Source organism: Chelonoidis abingdonii, chromosome 2 (assembly GCF_003597395.2).
Source record: "Chelonoidis abingdonii isolate Lonesome George chromosome 2, CheloAbing_2.0, whole genome shotgun sequence".
NCBI classification, from domain to species: domain Eukaryota; kingdom Metazoa; phylum Chordata; order Testudines; family Testudinidae; genus Chelonoidis; species Chelonoidis abingdonii.
This window is the reverse complement of record NC_133770.1, coordinates 279,939,338-279,950,503: the sequence shown is the minus strand read 5'-3', so window position 1 is coordinate 279,950,503 and position 11,166 is coordinate 279,939,338. Positions and strand designations below refer to the sequence as shown.

Below are 11,166 nucleotides of genomic sequence, written 5' to 3'. Positions count from 1 at the left end.
CAGCCAGCTGCATTTTTCATTGTTATAGGAGAACATTACCCACTCTGGAGGAGGAAAATACAAAAACCTAATATGTCTTTTTGCAAACCTCGCTTTACCTCCTAAGGCTTCAGAGCTTGGGGTGTTTGTTTTTTAAAGGAAAGAATTCAAAAGCAGAAAAGAAGGGGAAAAGTATGACAAAAGAATCAATAACCACAGGGGTGAGAATTACTTGGTTTTAGAAACTAGATGAAATGATTCTGTCGTGTTTTTTTTCAAAGTGTTTCGGGTTTACAGAACTTGTGCTGAAAATGTCTTTATCATCATGAGCTGAGTCAGTTTAAATGTAGGGCTATAAGATGCTGTTCATTAAACTTAATCAGCGTGTCCAGAAATCCATTCTACATCCATGTAATTTAAATGCATGGTAGACCTGATGTGATCCATATCAGCATTCATTTTTTGCTTACGCATTTGCTCTTATGTTGGAAAATGGTAACATAAAAGTCCTTGAAATCAAATTCTGTATTCTGAAAAAGGTAAATATGCAGATGAGTTAGGAAAGTTGCTTTAAAAACTATTCAGCATCAGCTGCTTTGTTTAGCAACAAAGACATGAAAAGACAGGGCAGAGATTAAAAGCATCTGCAAATTCACTCAGTGCTAGGAAAAACACTTCACCTTTTTAAAGTAGCTATAGAGCCCCGTTTTTTAATTCCTATAGAAAATTAAAACATGACTGCTATTGCCTCTTAATCTTTGGATGGAACAAACTATATGTACACACGTCTCATTTTTCCTCTCTAGTGGCAGCCCAGCTGAACAATTTGCATGCAAGTTTAACCAAACTTCATCCTAATGGATTCAGCCCATCAGTGTGGTGATTACTTCTGTGAATGTGCAGGGCAATAAAACTACATGGTCAAGTGTCCTGGTTTAAACTCAAAGTTGGACTTACCTGGACTGAGCTCCAGAATTGTTTGAATTCGATAGGGAATGTCTTGTGAATCTTAAATATTAGTTTCTCTAAAAATCAACCAGTTGGTCCCAAGAAAAAATAATTTCCGGTGCTTGAACAGACCACTTTAAACAATGGTCTAGATCAGGGTCGGCAACCTTTCAGAAGTGGTGTGCCGAGTCTTCATTTATTCACTCTAATTTAAGGTTTCACGTCCCAGTAATACATTTTAACGTTTTTAGAAGGTCTCTTTCTATAAGTCTATAATATATAACTAAACTGTTGTATGTAAAGTAAATAAGATTTTTAAAATGTTTAAGAAGCTTCATTTAAAATTAAATTAAAATGCATAGCTCCCTGGACCAGTGGCCAGGATCTGGGCAGTGTGAGTGCCACTGAAAATCAGCTCATGTGCCACCTTCGGCACGCATGCCATAGACTGCTTACCCCTGGTCTAGATTCACTAAACACAGCTCAGGAAGGTGCCTCACACTAAGGATAGACAGTCAGTATTTCTACTGCCATCTTCCCTTATATCCTGCTGGAAGGAGAAGCAACTTAAAATTTTGCTGGGTCTTTTAATTTCTCCATGGAGAGAAGATGCTGAAACAACATTCCTGGTCCCCTGGCCAGTGATGTCTACTTTTTGGGTGGCATTAGCCCCCTACAAAAAACTTCCTATTATCACGTACATCCTCCTTTTGTGCCTTCTCCCCAGTGGGCACCCTGCTTCCAGGGACCTGTAGAAAGCAGTGTAAACCTGAGTCAAATCTAGCCCAGGTTTCTGCACCTTCAGTAACCAAGTTCAGAACTCTTGGGGCTCTCTTCTTCCTCACAGAGATAAGTGGTGACAAAAGATCAATCACTTTCTCTCTGACCATGAGCTTCTGAAGCTGTGGAAACCTTAGTAGGAGTAGCTGTTACAAAGCGGTCTCTCGCTCTCTCTGTGTTTCTCTGATTATGGCTGACACCCAGATCAAACAAAAAGAAGGGCAAAATATGCTTTGTCTTGGAAAAAACATCTTGCAGCTGACTATTTGTGTTTAACTTGTGCTCCCTCTCCAGACATATCTGCAGCCACCTCTGTAATCTCATGTATAAAGTGCTGACTCAGTTGCAGGAGGATATTCTATCTGAAATTCCAAAGCATGTGATTGAGTGTGTTTGCCTTGTCTGTTCAACATTACAGACAAATGTTAAGGCAGTATGTATTTGAGCATATGTTGCAAGATTCAACTTTGGAAGTATCAGGTGGCTTGAGGGAGCAGAACAGAGCACCAAAAATCCAGCAATGTGATTGATCCATTGTTGGTACCTATCATTGTGAGCATGAATTATAACCCCTCCAATCAGAACTGGAATATTAAGAAATGTAATTACCAGTTACAACTTTGGGGGAAGCACACTGATGTTTCCAGTGTAGCTCATGACACTGCATATATGCTAGTTTGACACAGATCAGTATCTGGCCTATTCTTTTTGGGCTTCAACTTCTAAAAGCGTTTCAGTGATTAACGAATATCCTTGTTAGGCTGATGCTGATATAGATGAGGCTGTTGCACAAGCTAGAAAGAAAACCTTTTTTAAAAAAAAAGCCATGTTAATTTCAAGTGCCATTGCAAATGTAGGGTCAAAAATCAGTGTTTGCCAAATGGGAAATGATAAAACCAGATGGGGGAGAAATGCTATTTTTAAACTTCCAAGAATATTAAAATAAACCCTGAAACTCCTTAGCACTGTGTCTCTAATAAGCAAAGTCTGGACTTGCCTTAATATTTAGGGGTGACCAGAAGTTTAGATTTTTCTTTTAACATTATGTTAAAATAAACTTTTTCCTGTTTTCTTAAGAGATTGTTTTTAGGCCAATAGTGAACTGAACTTTCTTAAAATGTGGTATGATCTAATTGGGAAGATCTCCAGATCACTTTGGTTGTGGTCTCTTAACTATCACCACATATGAGATGAGAGAGACATGAAGGGATAATAGATTTAAGTATTTATTGTGATCCTCCTGGGATGAAAATCTTTCAGTAAAATACTCCTGAGGATTATTTTTAACATATACTGGGACAGATTCTCAACTGGTATAAATGATACAGCTCCATTGACTCCAATGGAGTTACAGTGATTTACATGAGCTGAGGATCTGGACCACTACCTCTTTGAATTCTGGAAGGTGTAAAACAAAACAAAGACTGGAGGCCTGCTCATGTGAAGTGCTGAGCATCCACCGCCCTTATTAAAGACAAGTGAGCATTCTGAGCCTCCCAAGATTGAGCATGATGATGATTAGATTAACCAGTTTAGTTAGATTAACCAGTGAAGTTCCTAAGAGTTGTGTGCACAGCACTGCTCATAATCTGGCCCTATTAACAGACCCTTAAAAGAAATAATTAGCATTTATACATTTCTGTGGAGAGGAGGGGGTTCCTTCTTATGGATGCTTCTGTCATCTCACCACAACTGACATGAAAATGAATCACTAAAAAGTATTGTCTGTGTGGAAGGCTGCAGGATTGTCTGATGTTTCTGTAATTGTAGCAATGGCAGGTAAGAAGCAAAATGTACTTTACAAAAGTGGCTCCAAAGTCTTGTTGCTCAGCCCTGCCATGCAGTACTGATGCTTGCCTGCCTCTGAGTGTTTGTTTCTGCTTGGAAATTGACTGAAATAAACTATTCTGGAATAATCATCACTTGGATTAAGCTAAATCGGAGAAAGGCACTCTTATTCTGGAATAAGCATGTCCATACAGAGGCTTATACTGAAATAACTAATTCTAATAATTATTTGGGAATAGCTATTTTCGTAAATTTCCAGATGTAAAAAAGCCTTTAATATGCTCCATCCAGAAGTAGCCTAGACTCTCTGTGATGGCATTAAAGCATGTACTATTGAATGGGAGATGGAGGGAACTAGCTAGGAGAGCTCAAGTCTTAACCCTAGGTAAATGGCAGAGATTAAGAACCACTGTTTTAGACTGCACCTGTGAATGTGGCTGGCTGAGAACAAATACAGAGCTAAAATTTTCTCCTTCCTTTTGCTCTGATGTTTCTACCAAGAATATCTGATCTGATTATGTAGTTGCTCCTGCCTTTGAATCTTAGCTGATGGAAGAATAAAGACATATCCATACCAGAATGGAGAGAGACATGAAGTAAAAGAAACTGGTGCCTGGGTGGGTTCATGGTCCAGTGTTACCATGGTATGCTGCCTCCTGGGAGAATCCCTCAAGCACTATGCAACCAGCTCACTTCGTTCTTAAAGAAGAGGGACATTTGATATCTTTCAAGTGATCCTCTCCTACGGACCCAGAAGTGCTGTTGGCTGGCCGTAGAGGGAGTTAAAGCCAGCCTTCTAAGGCCACATAGTTGAGAACCAGCCAGATATAGGCCCTTTGAGAAGAGGGGAAAATGGAGAAGCCTGGAGAATTTCTTCACTTGCCCAGAAAAAAAATCCACTTCTCTTAAAATGTCATAAGCAAACCATGATCCATTTCTTGTTCTGTCAGAACAGTAAGGGGTAATAAGCTAGGTTTGCTCTTCTCCTCCCTCACATTTAACTATTATGAACCTCTGCATAGCGTTGAATGCAAAGAATAAGCTAATTCTTTTTCTTCCCTTTTTTCTACATCATGATTGAAGTTGAGTGATTTTCCCCAATACGTTATAAAAGTTGGGCCACTGAGTGTGTGCATTGTCCACCAGAATATTTAAATTGCTTTTGAATAAATTCATATGAAGCTTCCATCCCTAGCTGTAATATTGATCTCTGGTGATAATGTGAATGCATTACGTCCCCTCAAGGAATCTTTCACATATTGTTTACTGACTTTGGGCAAAATCCTGTCCCCTTTGTGATTGCTGGGGATCTCTGATGCAGTTGAACAGATTTCTTTTGCTGTACAGGGTTGTGCGGTGGCTCCAGAAATCCTGCCCCAAGAGGTACAAAGCCCAGAGATGTAGATCCATTAGCTGTTCTCCCCCTGAAGTGAGAGCAGAGCAATAGCTAGGACAATTGCAGTCTCAGGCCATGTAATACCTGTGCTGCCACTCCTCAGCTCAGGGTAGGAGAGGGGTATTGCCCCTTTTGCGCTAATTGATTACTGTAGTTGGAGCCTTAGCGTTTCCTTCTGTAATTATGACAGGCTTGGCTTCAGCCACCTGACTCCAGTGGAGCCAACGCCGTATCTGTATATATTCATAGTACCTCCCAAGGAGAGAAGGCAAATTTTCAAGCTACTGTCTTGCTAATACCCAAACCCTAACCTGGAAGCTTGAAAACTGGGCATGCAGTGAAATAATATTGACTGTCAGGGATTTAATTGGGCTTTGCATGGCAATAGGGTTTAAAAAACATTTAGATACTAATGAAGAGACATGAATATTAGTGATCAAGAGATCAATAAACTGAAAATTGTTCGTACTGGTAGAATCATATAAACTACAAATGAAACAGATCTATAAAGGATTCCATTCTCTACCTCTCCCTATGCAATGCTGGATTGTTTCCTGCTCTGTCTAGGTTTTAAATACCTTGTGTGTCATAGAATAAACAAACAGCAAATAGCATGGCAGGGGTTTCTTGGGTCAAGTTACTTCGGAGCTTTTGTACTGTGTTAATATTATGGAGAAAATGACTCAAAATGAGGACAGTTATAGCAGAAAAAAAATTATAGTTCTTTGCACTTTATATAGCATTTTTCATCCCACAATCTCAAACCAATTTACAGAGGTGTGTATTATCCCCGTTTTAAAATGGGAAAACTGAGGCTTAGAGGGTTAAGGCCTATATTCTTAAACTTTATGGCCTGATGGTTTCCCAGGTATTGAATTCCTGCACATGTCACTGACTTGAGTGAACTCTCGGGGTGCTCAGCACCTCTGAAAACTCAGGGCAGTGTTTTAGCTTCCTGACTATGAGTACTGAAATTTGAAAATTTTGGCTTAAGCAACATTCCCACAGTCACAGAGCGGTCATTAATAATTCTGTGGCACTCTTCACAGGAGTATGCATTAACTTGTGTCCTGGCCAAGTTCCAGCTTTGATCATTGCATTCTGTCTACCTAAATTCTCTCTGAAGTTTGTTATATGGTACTTGCCTCCTCTGCTGTCCTAAACTGTTGCGTGGTGTGCTTTTATTTATTTTTTTTTCCCCCCACACAACCTCCACATTTCACCCCACAGGTGGCAGCATTATAATTGTGGAAGAAATGGTGCCTGGATCTAATAGTCTAGCTTATATTTCAATTTCAGTTTGTAGAGCATTTGGAGGTGAAAAGTGCTATGGACATCTTGGGTTTTATTTATCACAGCACAGCAAATTAAGTTGCGATATTATTTGCCTTCTTTTGAGTAAAGTGTTCCATATACCTCTTCAGATCAAAAATATTCCATGGTACTTTCCCTAAATTATCTGCTAACATAATGTGAAAGCATGAGTTGCAAAGCCATCAGCTGTGTTCTGACAAGACAAACCACAGAAATTCCTGCTATGGTATGACTTCCAAGTAGCTTTCTTCCCTAGTCCCAGCTTCTGAAAATGTTTCTAGATATGTCAAGTAGTCTGATCTGGGCATATTTGCAGTTTGTCTAATACCAATATTAAAAATTAGTTGCCCTCCCTGGGAAGGCTTTATTTATAGAAAATGTTGCACTGGATTCCACTCTTCATGTGCACAGGAGAGTTAACAGGAATCTCATTGGTTTACATAAATGATCGTGCTCTGCAGTTTTCAATAACTGCAGTATATTTGTGTCTTGTTTCACATATGAAATGCAATTAAGTTAATACTTTGTAGGGTATTCGAAGTACTAGAAAAGTGATTGACTAATGACCAGCAAGGTTTTGGGAGATGACCAGCATGTAGCAAGCAAGCTGTATGATCTATGCCTGGTGTATGTAATCACGTTAAAGGAAGCCAATATGGCATTTTAGAAAGAAGTGTTTTTCTTGCATGATTCAGTAGCTTACAGTGTCTTTCCTTTGTAGCTGCCCAAAGTGGTGAAGGGGAAGCAAGATATCTGGTTTACTGTGAATGGGCCTAATCTTTCGTGAAACCAAGAAAATTTTGAGACACACACAGGATTGAATACTCAAAAGGATTGGAACTTAGTGTTGTGCCAAAGTTAAACTACTGCAGCTGACAGAAGTTCTGCACTGTAAATAGAAGACTGATTAAAAGACGACTTGTAAAACAAATTTTAATACAGTACATTTTTATTCTGATACATGATGGAAACTTTCTGTTTTAGACCTTTTTCGAAGGGGCTTCAGTGAACCACTAGATTTTGTCCTCTATTTTGTCCAGCTTAATACTGTACGTTCTAGTAAGATGGGCTTTATTGCCTGTGTTCTTTGATATGTGATTTAAGCTTATAGCTTTGAGTGACCAAACATTTTACAGAGTAAAAGTTCTTAGAAAAAGTAAACGTAACTGATATTTGTGTCTTATTTATCAGGCTCTGCACAAACTTTGAAAGTTGTGCATGCACTTGTACAACTTACACATACAATTGGGAATGCATGGGATTCTTCTCAGTATTACAAAACTAAGCCTTTGTGGCGTTATGGATCATTATGGATCTTGTCTTTGGATTTTTTTTTTTTAGATGAAGATATGAATGAGTGCCACTGTTAAATATTTGTAATATTTCCATTCCTGCTTTCAATAGAGGCCTATTTTGCTTTAACACCTGAAGAAAATAATGAGAGAGAAAATAAAAAGAAACTGTCACAAGAATGAATACTGAGGGAACCACTGAAAATAAACTTTGTACCAAAAATTTGAAAACAGAAATAATGTAATATGTCCTTACTGAGTGAGCGTGTGTGGTGTGTGTATGTGTTTGTAAGGATTTATGCAGAAACTAGGAACTGTCTTTGTTCAAATATGTAGCAGTCCAGAGTTTTTCTAGCATCATTCTCTCTGTTTGTTGTTAACTATGTTGCCATGTCAGGAGGCCTGAACATTCATGTAAACTCTTTCTGTTAAGGCAGATGCTCTTCATTAATATTTTTAAAATAATTTTGGGAGGATAATTTTAAAGATGACAAAGGGGATTAGGCACCCAATTCCCCCTGAAAGTCATTGGGAGCTGAGCACCTAAATCCCCTTTGTGTCTTTTGAAAAATCTCCCCATTTGGGGCTACAGAACAATTTTTTAAATGTGCTTTTTCTTCAGAGAAATTTTTTTTGAAATGAGCATGTTCCATGTAAAGCCCGGCTCATGTACAAATAACTGCAGAAAAAATCCTGCTTGCTTTCATTCACACAAACTCCCAGTTGGAGCCAGTATGTGAGCTTTACCTGAATAAGACTAAGGGCTTGTCTACATGCACAAGTTGTAATACTTTGACTATACTAGTATACTTAAAGTGGATACACTGATATCTATATACGGATGGTTTACACTGGTATAGCTATTCCCATACAGGAAGAGGAATAAGCTATACTGGTGTAAAATCAACACAATTATTGATAGTTATACCAGTCCAAAAACTATAGACAGGCCCAGGAGTTAATAGCTCCCTGTTTGTGCAACTCATAAAATGATGCATCGTAAAAAATGTTTTTTACTGAAGCATTTGTCAACTAACAAAAGAGATACAGAGGAGCCTTGAATATGCATGCTGCTTTCATTTTTATAAATGGTTACCTTTTTTAACTACAGCTTTATTAGTAATTCCAAAATACTGCGATTTAGTTGATATTTTCATAACAGACCAGCTGGCTTTGTGAGTTGGTGTCTTTTTTATTTCTTTTTCGTACTGCTGTCAACTATTTTTTAATAATGTACAATATGCAGAAATCTTGTGCACTGCTTTATTTTTCTTTTTTACTCCATAGAACCATCAAAGTGTAATGTTAAATTGCTGTTGGGTTTTTTTTTGTTTTGTTTTTTCTTTTTTTTTTTTCAGCATTGCTGATTGTGGTCTTTGATATATTTGACAGTAGTTTCTTAACATTTTCAGCTGTTGAACAGATTTGTTGTGCTTCAGGTATTGTAAAATGAAGCCTTTGAATATATTTATATTATCTGTTTCCACTGCAATAATGTTTAACCATCTGTAGTTGTAAATAATTCTTACCAGTGTGTGTTTCCTTACAGGCTCAATGCTTAATGCTGATCTGATGTTTGCTAGCTTAAAATATTTATTTGACAGAGAAGGAGGGACAAAAATCTGTCTCACCCAGTTGATTTATGTCTTTGAGTGCATAATAAAGGTCAGCATTCAGTAGTAGTTTTCTTTTTAGTGATTTTCCATTTTCTTAAATGAAAATCAAATAATTATACAGAGAATTAGTGACGCCTCTCTTAAGGGATAAACAAAAATGGGTTGCTTAACAGAGATGGTCTCTAATCAAAGTGCGGTCACGTGGTATTTGAAGCCTTTAAAGATACTTTTAAGATGGAATGTTGCCTAACAAGACCCTGACCTTGCAATTTGTTGCATGCAGCAGACTGTTGCGCCTATGTGGAATCCCACTGATTTTAATGAGGCTCAACATGGGCACAGAAATCTGTCTGCACAACAACAAAGTGCAGAAAGAGGTGCTATATCTATATTGTGTTTGTGCATTTGATGGCAGTACTTCGGGCCCCATTTTCCACTTGCCTTGTGTAGTCACTTACATCTGTGCAGAGTGAGTGTAAAACACTATCATTCTGAGTTGTTAGCAATTTACACTTGCTTTGCCTACAAGTAAATTACTATGCAAGATGCAAAGCAGTGGAGAATCAGATCATACAGTGAGTTTCCCCTGTCATCTCTTCATACAAGAGGGGAGAGAAGAAACACTTAAACAAAACAAAAAATAAGGAAAGAAAAAGAAAGGAAAATCTGACTGTAAAAGCAAAAATATTGGTAGGGTGACTCGGGTAGGTATACCTTGATACTACTTTTAAATTGTCTAGCTTGTCTGAAGGTGTCCCTTTTAAGACAAGAAACTGAGACAAGCTTATAGGAAAGGCAGTTCAGTTTAATAGATGCAGTTACAATTTCTAAGCAACTAAATATGACTACCAGTACCCAGAAAAAGTTTTATATAAGAAATGGGTGAAGCTCTGAGCTGCTACCCAGGGGCACTCCTGGTCCACTTTTGGCTGCAAAGGTTCACAAAAGAGTTCTGGAAGAATTTTTCTGCAGGATGGGAACAGACCTTTAAGGTAAAGTGCCCATACAAAGACACACATTCAATACAGGCTTAGTATGTGGGTTCATTCAAGTTCTTGTGATGCTTTTTGAAGAACTTTCCTGGTCTTCTAAGTTTAAGACAAGAGTTTCTTCACTGAAGGTCTGATGAATTGGCTTGATCAGGCCCCGAAGGAGCAGGGATCTAGTTGCACTTGTTTAGAGGCAATCCTTTGCCCTGTTACAGCAGTCAGCATGTTCTCAGAGGAGGGTTTCCATAAGACTCTCTGCCTTTGCTAGGTAGTCCTTATGCCATAGCAGTTCTTTGAGTATATGTCCCTATAGGTGCTCCACCACAGCATGTGCGTGTGTCTGCACTCTGAACTGCAGAATGTAAAGCAGGGTCTGCATCTGCACAGAGCAGCTCCTCATGCTCCCATATGAGGGCATATAGGAAAGTGTGGACCTGCAGCTACTTGGTTCCTTCTCAACTGCCTGCGGCTCCAGATGGAACATGTGGTATCAGCTGTTCTACAGCTTCCCATCCTTTCTCACTGTTAATTTTTCTTATTTTTATTTAATTTCAGCACAGTTGTGCTTTTCCTGGGGGTCCTCCGCCCTTTTTTACTTTTGGTTCAGTGTTTCGGCACACCAGCCAAAGACCCTGGGGGTTTAAGCCCTGCCAGATGCACAGGTCTTTTTCCCCATAGCGACAGGCATTCTAGGTGACTCAGAGACACACACATCCTGTCAAAGTGCAATGTCTGCTTTGGGTTTAAAGGCAGGTCTAGGAAAAAATAGGCTAGTTTGAAGTTCCTCTTAATTGGACCCTCTCTAGCTCCAGTGGGGTCTGCTTCTCCCATCACTCCACCCCCTGGTAGATGAGCCTCAATATCTCAGATTCCTCGGGTGACAGCTGGCGCCCCAGCAGCAGCTCCAGAGGCTGACTTCTAAGAAGAAACCTCTCTCCCATACTAGCGGAAACGAAGGGTAGGTCACCTCATAAATCTCACTCCTGGGAGACTTCACATTCTTCAAGGAGCACCACTGAGGGGCTGACTGAAATTAGTCCTGAGGCACAGATACTGCATAGGAA

General features: G+C 39.1%; 1 protein-coding gene across 9 annotated transcripts in view; it reads left to right on the top strand.

Moving 5' to 3' along the window:
- Positions 1 to 9,179, top strand: part of ZHX1 (zinc fingers and homeoboxes 1) — a 32,766-nt gene extending 23,587 nt beyond the window's left edge. For all 9 annotated transcript variants that reach the window (XM_032803503.2, XM_075063210.1, XM_075063213.1 and 6 more), the window contains one exon: positions 6,927 to 9,179. The gene's annotated coding sequence lies outside the window, so the exon portion shown is untranslated. The remainder of the gene's footprint in view (positions 1 to 6,926) is intronic.
- The last annotated feature ends 1,987 nt before the right edge of the window (positions 9,180 to 11,166 follow it).